The following is a 10172-nucleotide window of genomic DNA, read 5'->3' on the forward strand; positions in this document are numbered from 1 at the left end:
GTTATCAAGAAAGGTTGTGGAATCCCATTCACTGGAGGTTTCTATGCACAGCTTAGACCAGTGGTCCCCAACACGGTGCCCACAGGTCCCATGGTGCCCACCAGGACATATTTGTGTGCCCGCAGGACACTGTGCCGCCGAAATGCCGCCACCGAAGAACCTCCCACCTAAATGCTGCTGAGACGTGTCGCTTCTTGGTGGCATTTCAGCGGCAGGGTGTCCGGCGCCTGCCACCGTCTTCTGGGAATAACAATATTCCCACAGAAAGGTTGGGGACCACTGGCTTAGACAAACTCCTGTCAGGGATGGTCCACATTTACTTGGTCCTACCTCAACTTGTGGGCGGAGGTGGACTAGATAACCTCTCAAAGGCACTTCCAACCCTACATTTCTAGGATTCTATAACTCCATGAAATACAAAGCACAACTTTTTCTTCCACACGTCATTCAGATAATCTAACTACTGGGCATCAATACATTAATCTAAACTAATGTAATTTGCCTAAATTCTGCACCAAGCTGCCACTTCAACCTCCTGCAGAAATTATAGTTTTCCTAGTTTATTGAAGCAAAAAGTGGGTTGACACCTAGAGCTGGCTGCAATGTAAATGTAGATTGCTAAAAGGTTCTTGTACATTCAAAGTTTACTCAGTCACCTCAGAATTTCATTAGACCCATTGTGGGTTTTGCTTTTACATCCACTTAATCCCTGCACATGCCTCCTCCCAAGAGGCCTGGGCTCCCAGCTTCCCACAAATCACGCCAGTGTTACTTGATATGATTTTCTGGAAAGGGAGGCTCAGCAGCTTTCAAATGGATCATCATCCTCCACACCCTCACTAACAATTTCTGGGATTGGATGAATGGCCATTTTCCCCCTATTCTATTTCTTTTCGGGGGCAGCATGGCCATGTGAGGCCTACTGCTTACATTCAAAATAAGGAATGTTTTGCTTATGAAGGGTGGACTATCCACCACCCAATTTTGCAGCAGCGAGACCGGCAATGCTCCCTCTCCTACTGCTGCAAGCAACTGCCCATTAGCTATACAGCTGACAGTTTCAGAGTGTACTAGGACTAAGGGAATTCCCTTCCGATGAAGCTCCTCCTTAGCTGGGACTTGGACAGGGAGTAGGATTAATTTGGATGGGTAAGTAGGGGCATCAATCACCTTGCTAAGAGCCTGGCAGAAAGGAGGAGTGGAAGTCCACCAGCCTTCTGCTTTCCCCCGGATGATATTTAAGATAATGCAACAGCTCAATGTCCATTCAAGAGGAGAGGGGGCCTTTGATTAGGGGGATCTTGATGCATCTAGCCATTTGCATTATGCAACAAATGGAACTCAACAGGTTAACAGAGTGTTAGCGGCTTGAGTGTTAGTTTCAGCTTGAATTTTCACTTGCTGATGAAATTAGAGGCAAAAAGGGATTCTCAACCCCAGGAAATCAACCTTCCTACTTAAGTTTGCCACAGTTCAAGTGAGCTTCATTGACTAGCTGGTTTGCACATCCCTTGTTATAACCTGAATACAGTACACTGAAGACACATGACAGAAACTACAAAAAGCAGAGGGAGTTGTAATGGAAGGGACAAGCACCTCAACAAAATTATGTGTTTATTTATTTAGATTTTTTTTAAAAAAAATAAGACACCTATCCAAGGCTGTAAGTGTCTGAACATCAGTAACAAGACAATAAATAAAATCCCATCAGCATTAATCCTTGCATCAGGAACTCAGTCAGTCACCTCCAGAGACTCTTTCCTACTCCTGAATCGTGGAAAGCAAACCCTCAGCCCGCTCTGAAAACCCTGTCAAATAGATGCCTTTTGTAGCATGCCAGGGTAGTCACCAAAGGAGAACATGTTCCAGAGTCCTGGAGTTCTCACAAGGAACACCCTGCTACCTGCCCACCTCACTTTTGTAACAAGTGTAACATCCAGCTCAAGTGTTCTGCTGACTGCAGCTGTGGCAGCATGGCCTGGGGAGAGCAGTAATCCTTCAGGTAGGTCACGTCTAGGCTCTTTAGGACAAACTAAAGACTTATGAACAACCATCCCAATAGTTACATGGAATTATAGCACCAGAGTGGACAAGATCTCAAAAGAATAACTCTTGAGGTTTAGATGAACTGGAGGATATAGGAGACTTTAAAGAGTACCAAATTTCAAGTGACTCTCCATATTTTATAGCAATATGAAAGCTTTTCAATTGACAACAGTTCCTGGGTCTTACATGACAATCATCTGACAGAAGAAACTCTGCTTCTAGAATCTCACAATTACTGCATGTACTGTTCCCAGGTGTTGTTTTCATCAGTTGCAGTTCGTTCCTGAACACATGCCATGTGACATCAGATACAACAACAGAGGTTAGTGAGTGCATGCTAACTCAGGTTTAGTCAATATAACAGAAACTACAGAATCTGTGAAAGTACGAGCTATAACAATAGCTATGACCAACTCTCTCTTTTGTGATTTCTAATTTTTACCAAATCTAAAGTAATTAAGGTTTGTTCCAGACCTTTTTATTGATCTCTCCCTGAATACTTTAGACCTATAATAAATATTGTATTCATGTCTTAGTTCTTAGCCATTATTAGGATGATATTCCATGAGATCAGAGAATCCTTTTATGCCTAGAATATTGCAACCGGACTTGAGGATATCTAGGAGAACTGGATAGTCAGTTTTGCATGGCTAACACCAGCATGCCTCTGAGTTGAGCAAAGAAGAGCTCTGCTGAGCTTGTCTCATTTAAAGGGCTAAATGCTGTCCTTCGATGTGAACACACACTTCCCATTGATTTAAATGTAAACCAAATACCTAAAGTGACAAAATATGGCCATACTTCATTATCAGATAGTTCATTTTCAGCAAATACTATTAGGTGGAATTTTCAAGGTGACCATATTATTCTTTCAATACGATTGGGGGGGGGGGAAATCATTCATCCATTGGTAAGAGAGAAGGCATTTGTTTTTTCTGAGTAGAATTACCTTCAGTGTTATACCATTCCAAATGTCACATTCCACAAATTCAAGCGCATCAAAAACTGGATTACTGATATTTATCCAAGAAACCACAAAAATGCTTAGAGAACATTCGGCTATGCAAACTTGTATTGTTACACATCTCATTGCTAAGAATCCGATGTGAATATGAACAGCAAACGTATGTGACTGTTATTCTTGAAAGTACAAAGCAACATTCCAAAAACTCCCAGTTGGATGAGAATAAAAGAACTGTGGCTTGAGCAAGAATAAAAACTTGAATTACAAAAGAACTTCCATTTTCTAGCCATTAAAGCAAACATAAAATATCTTTAATTGTCTGAAGTTTTATTTATGTATTTATTTTTATAAAAGCAACTATTTAGGAGTAGTTGAAGTCTTATTTGGTACTTGACCTAGTTAGAAATATAAAACTGTCTATAGTTTCAGAGCAGACAGCTTTATAATGATTTTTCTGCCATTTCAATGAACACTGTCTAGTCAACAGGATTAGTGTCAGGAGACCTATTATATATCTTCTGTAGATTTATTCAGATATTTATGATAAAAGCCATTTTTTGAATTTACTAAAGGTTACATCTGCACTTGGAGCTGGGGGTGTATTGGATTTTGAGGACACTAGGTCTCATCAAGCTAGTATGCTGAAAATGGAGGGTGGTCTCAGCAGTGCAACCAGAAGGATGGGTTAGCCACCTCAAGTATGTGCCTAGAGTCTTGGATGCAATCATACTCTGGGAGATGAACCCACCCCAGTACTCATGCTGCCACTGCTATACTCCATTTTTAGCATGCTAGTTCAACGAGACTTAGCGAGAATATGCCTCCTCAAGCTGGGAATCACACCTCCATTTCCAAGTGTAGACATATCCAAAGAGTAAGGTATGATGTATGTATTAGCTGTTAGGTGGTAATGAGTATAAGAAAAATAATACTGAGAACTTTAGAGAGATTCATACCTTGAGTAGCCCCACTGGGATTACTTGAGGAGAAAGTGCCTTGCATAATCACAGGTTTCAGAGTAGCAGCCGTGTTAGTCTGTATTCGCAAAAAGAAAAGGAGTACTTGTGGCACCTTAGAGACTAACAAATTTATTAGAGCATAAGCTTTCGTGAGCTACAGCTCACTTCATCGGATGCATTTGGTGGAAAAAACAGAGGAGAGATTTATATACACACACACAGAGAACATGAAACAATGGGTTTATCATACACACTGTAAGGAGAGTGATCACTTAAGATAAGCCATCACCAACAGCAGGGGGGGGGAAGGAGGAAAACCTTTCATGGTGACAAGCAGGTAGGCTAATTCCAGCAGTTAACAAGAATATCAGAGGAACAGTGGGGGGTGGGGTGGGAGGGAGAAATACCATGGGGAAATAGTTTTACTTTGTGTAATGACTCATCCATTCCCAGTCTCTATTCAAGCCTAAATTAATTGTATCCAGTTTGCAAATTAATTCCAATTCAGCAGTCTCTCGTTGGAGTCTGTTTTTGAAGCTTTTTTGTTGAAGTATAGCCACTCTTAGGTCTGTGATCGAGTGACCAGAGAGATTGAAGTGTTCTCCAACTGGTTTTTGAATGTTATAATTCTTGACGTCTGATTTATGTCCATTCATTCTTTTACGTAGAGACTGTCCAGTTTGGCCAATGTACATGGCAGAGGGGCATTGCTGGCACATGATGGCATATATCACATTGGTAGATACGCAGGTGAAGGAGCCTCTGATAGTGTGGCTGATGTGATTAGGCCCTATGATGGTATCCCCTGAATAGATATGTGGACAGAGTTGGCAACGGGCTTTGTTGCAAGGATAGGTTCCTGGGTTAGTGGTTCTGTTGTGTGGTGTGTGGTTGCTGGTGAGTATTTGCTTCAGATTGGGGGGCTGTCTGTAAGCAAGGACTGGTCTGTCTCCCAAGATCTGAGAGAGCGATGGCTCGTCCTTCAGGATAGGTTGTAGATCCTTGATGATGCGTTGGAGGGGTTTTAGTTGGGGGCTGAAGGTGATGGCTAGTGGCGTTCTGTTGTTTTCTTTGTTGGGCCTGTCCTGTAGTAGGTGACTTCTGGGTACTCTTCTGGCTCTGTCAATCTGTTTCTTCACTTCAGCAGGTGGGTACTGTAGTTGTAGGAATGCATGATAGAGATCTTGTAGGTGTTTGTGTCTGTCTGAGGGGTTGGAGCAAATGCGGTTATATCGTAGCGCTTGGCTGTAGACAATGGATCGAGTGGTATGATCTGGATGAAAGCTAGAGGCATGTAGGTAGGAATAGCGGTCAGTAGGTTTCCGATATAGGGTGGTGTTTATGTGACCATCGCTTATTAGCACCGTAGTGTCCAGGAAGTGGATCTCTTGTGTGGACTGGTCCAGGCTGAGGTTGATGGTGGGATGGAAATTGTTGAAATCATGGTGGAATTCCTCAAGAGCTTCTTTTCCATGGGTCCAGATGATGAAGATATCATCAATGTAGCGCAAGTAGAGTAGGGGCATTAGGGGACGAGAGCTGAGGAAGCGTTGTTCTAAGTCAGCCATAAAAATGTTGGCATACTGTGGGGCCATGCGGGTACCCATCGCAGTGCCGCTGATTTGAAGGTATACATTGTCACCAAATGTGAAATAGTTATGGGTCAGGACAAAGTCAGATTGACAGAGCCAGAAGAGTACCCAGAAGTCACCTACTACAGGACAGGCCCAACAAAGAAAACAACAGAACGCCACTAGCCATCACCTTCAGCCCCCAACTAAAACCCCTCCAACGCATCATCAAGGATCTACAACCTATTCTGAAGGACGAGCCATCGCTCTCTCAGATCTTGGGAGACAGACCAGTCCTTGCTTACAGACAGCCCCCCAATCTGAAGCAAATACTCACCAGCAACCACACACCACACAACAGAACCACTAACCCAGGAACCTATCCTTGCAACAAAGCCCGTTGCCAACTCTGTCCACATATCTATTCAGGGGATACCATCATAGGGCCTAATCACATCAGCCACACTATCAGAGGCTCCTTCACCTGCGTATCTACCAATGTGATATATGCCATCATGTGCCAGCAATGCCCCTCTGCCATGTACATTGGCCAAACTGGACAGTCTCTACGTAAAAGAATGAATGGACACAAATCAGACGTCAAGAATTATAACATTCAAAAACCAGTTGGAGAACACTTCAATCTCTCTGGTCACTCGATCACAGACCTAAGAGTGGCTATACTTCAACAAAAAAGCTTCAAAAACAGACTCCAACGAGAGACTGCTGAATTGGAATTAATTTGCAAACTGGATACAATTAACTTAGGCTTGAATAGAGACTGGGAATGGATGAGTCATTACACAAAGTAAAACTATTTCCCCATGGTATTTCTCCCTCCCACCCCACCCCCCACTGTTCCTCTGATATTCTTGTTAACTGCTGGAATTAGCCTACCTGCTTGTCACCATGGAAGGTTTTCCTCCTTTCTCCCCCCTGCTGCTGGTGATGGCTTATCTTAAGTGATCACTCTCCTTACAGTGTGTATGATAAACCCATTGTTTCATGTTCTCTGTGTGTGTGTATATAAATCTCTCCTCTGTTTTTTCCACCAAATGCATCCGATGAAGTGAGCTGTAGCTCACGAAAGCTTATGCTCTAATAAATTTGTTAGTCTCTAAGGTGCCACAAGTACTCCTTTTCTCCTTACAGTGTGTATGATAAACCCATTGTTTCATGTTCTCTGTGTGTGTGTATATAAATCTCTCCTCTGTTTTTTCCACCAAATGCATCCGATGAAGTGAGCTGTAGCTCACGAAAGCTTATGCTCTAATAAATTTGTTAGTCTCTAAGGTGCCACAAGTACTCCTTTTCTTTTTGAGGAGAAAGGTATTTCAATGAGAATAATAGTATCCGGATCTGGCCGAGACAGACAGGTCGATATCATTTCAGTAAAACTTGTACGTGTTCTTTGTCCATTTTTGTTCCTGAATATTGACATCAGTATTGCCTCCATTGTTCAAACTATGTGTTTTCTCCTTTAGCCAGATTTAAAATACTCTATTTAACTTTCAGAATATCACATTGCAGCACTATAATTATCACACTGTGGGCCAGAGTCTGATATCCTTCTCTGTTGTGGAATTGTACCTTACTCCATGACTATTCCCATAACGCAATTGTGACAATAAATATAAGCATCGGCATTCACACACGTAGGATCTTAACTACATAGTCTAGATGAAGGATGTCTAAAAATCCATATTCCCAAAGCAAAACATTTTACTTATCAGAACAAAAGTTAGCTTATACCAAGATATGTCAATTGATTTATTAGGGTTAGCTCTCCTATTTCCGTTCTTCAGTGGTGCAGAGTAAAGAGGAAATAATTAGGCGGCACATGAAACTTTCAGGCAAAGTCACCCTAGAAGCTTAGCTTGAATTTTACTAAGGATGCACACTGGCCTCCTTGAACACCCTGGCTCAGTTCCTCTTCTGCACTGAGACATACTCAGTGCAGAGGAGTGGAGGGGTACTAGGAAGCAAGTTAAACCTCCCTCATTCTTATGGTGCAACTATGGTAACTTCAGCCTTCATCATAAATTAGAACGGATTAGGGGCTGCTCTAATTTACAACTGCCTGTGATCTCAGAGATCATATGACAATTGTGCGTTGGTGAACTCCAATGTACTCTGTGTTATCTCCTTTCTATGCCCTCTCCCATTCTCTATGCTACCATATGAGAGGCACTTAGTAAAGGAGCCAGCTATGCCATTTTATATCAGTTGACAACTCCCCTGCAGTAGGATAATTCTCAGATGCCAGTTAGGGCCAGAGTCTGACGCTTTGCATTGCCTGCTGCTTTGGATTGCCTAAGCAGTACAACTTGGCACAAACAAGGAAGAGAATCTGGGTCCCTGGACAGATGCTCCCTGTCTTTCTTTGTCAGATGTTTGATGTACATTTGATTGTGATTAAATCTGTGGACCACGACAAAATCAGAGCAGTGGCAGTCATACAGAAAAAAACCCAACCAATTAACTGATGTGATGTGGAGAGATTAGGGCAGTACAGGTGTCACAAAATGAGTGAAGGATTGAGTAATAAGAGGAAATTTAATAGGATATATACACAATGTGGGGACATAACCAAGCAGAGACACCCATCATATTAAAGTGAATTAATCAATTTTGTCTCCTTAATATCATCTATTTTTTCCATATAACCATATGTTTGGGTGGGACATCTGAGCCATGTTAAGATACACCACTCCACACAAGTATAGAAACTGACTTTTATACCGTAGTTTCATAAGGCCAGAAGGGACCATTGTGATCATCTAGTCTGACCTCCTGCACCTTGCAGGCCACAGAACCTTGCCCACCCACTCCTGTAATAGACCTCTAACCTCTGGCTGAGTTGCTGAAGTCCTCTAATCCTTATTTAAAGACTTCAAGTTACAGAGAATCTACCATTTATACCAGTTTGAACCTGCAAATGACTCATGCTCCACGCTGCAGAGGAAGGTGAAAGCCTCCCAGGCCTATCATGCTAACCAATATTGTCTCATTTCCTTGTATTTCCCTGTCTGTCTGTCTCCACCTGTTCTCTCTATTCTTATACTGAGATTGTAAGCTCCTTGGGCAGGGTGCATCTTTTTGTTCTATGTTTCTACCTAGCACAAGGGTGTCCTGGTCTGTAACTATGGCTCCTAGTAATAAAATAAAATAAAATAAAATAAAATAATAGTAATAATAATAATAATAAATCATGGCTGTATTCAAGATATTTCCCCTAGAGTAAGTGTTCAACTACTTTATTATACGTAGGAAAAACAGAAGAGAAATGGGTTCTTTTTAGTCATATAAATGACTAAGCCTATTTTAACTGTGTAACCTTAATAGTAGCATACATTTTTAAAACTGAAAAGGAAAAATAGCTGAAAATAATGAACAGTTGAAAGCTATTTTTTCATGGTTATTTCCTCTTCAAGTCTCAGAAAAACACAAAGGGAGTCTCTGATCCCAGTTATGCCAAAGAAGTGCTAAATTAAGCTTTATCTGCATTTTCCCCAGGCCCATCTTTGGTCAAAGAGAAAAAAACCTGTAAAGCCGAGTGTTTAGCAACTGTTCTTTCTTTGGATCTTTGAGTGAATATTATAGCCTGAAATATAAATTATGTCTAATACTACACAATCTTTTGTTTTCAGAGCAGCTCTAATTCTAGACTATTGCTATATTTTACCCAAGCTCATTATCAGTTATAAACACCTCTTATAAATTAAAGCCTTAAAGAGCAAGCTCTTTGCCTTTAAGCAACAACCTTCAAGTGGCACAGTGCTATTTAAAGGCATTTAAAGTCAATAGGGCTAGCTGAGTAAGTGCTCAACAGCATGAACAACAGCTGAACAATCTAGCCCCTAGCAACATAATACTCAACAGATAAAGCTCATGCTTGAATTTTGTCCAATGGGTGTAAGAGAGGCAAAATCAGGCAGTGTAGTAAATTGGAGTAGAATTCTTAGGGTCACGTTGTGATGCACACACTTTTATTGAATGGTTCCTTATTCAACAAGTAGCCCCACTGACTTCATTGGAACTACTCAGAGTGTAAGGTACTAGCCAATAGTGTTAAAAGTATGGACATCTTGCCCTATTTTAGTTGAATTTAAGTAATCATGGAATAAATGGTTTTGAAGAATTTTACCATTGTTGTGGCATCATCACTGCAATTTAGGAGGCTACTTTTAGGACATCTATCATATTTATTAAATATCGGTAGACCCCTGGCATTTGAGGAGGAAACATAATACAGGTACTACACATACAAAGAAAATGCACACACAGGAGAAAAATATTTTAAAAGAGAAAACACTTGCAATGATAGCATAATGAGCTAACATTACCTTTTGTTTATTTTCTTAGGTCTTCTGGATTTGTCTACATCAGGTAGGTGTTTAAAGAATTATGGGAGAACCTCAAAAGTTCAGAGTTCAGATGAGCATCTAAAAGTCTATGGTTTATCCAAGGATTATCCTTAGCCTGGAGATCTTTGACTAGGTCGTACATACCTTCCAAGGGCAACCTGCTTCTTTGCTCTGGTGCTGCCACAGATATCCTTCCAATCAATCCTGCTAATGTGCCCTTTTAAACTATAAATGAAAACCTGCAGTGAAATCCTGGCACTATTGC

Source organism: Dermochelys coriacea, chromosome 1 (genome assembly GCF_009764565.3).
Source record: "Dermochelys coriacea isolate rDerCor1 chromosome 1, rDerCor1.pri.v4, whole genome shotgun sequence".
NCBI classification, from domain to species: domain Eukaryota; kingdom Metazoa; phylum Chordata; order Testudines; family Dermochelyidae; genus Dermochelys; species Dermochelys coriacea.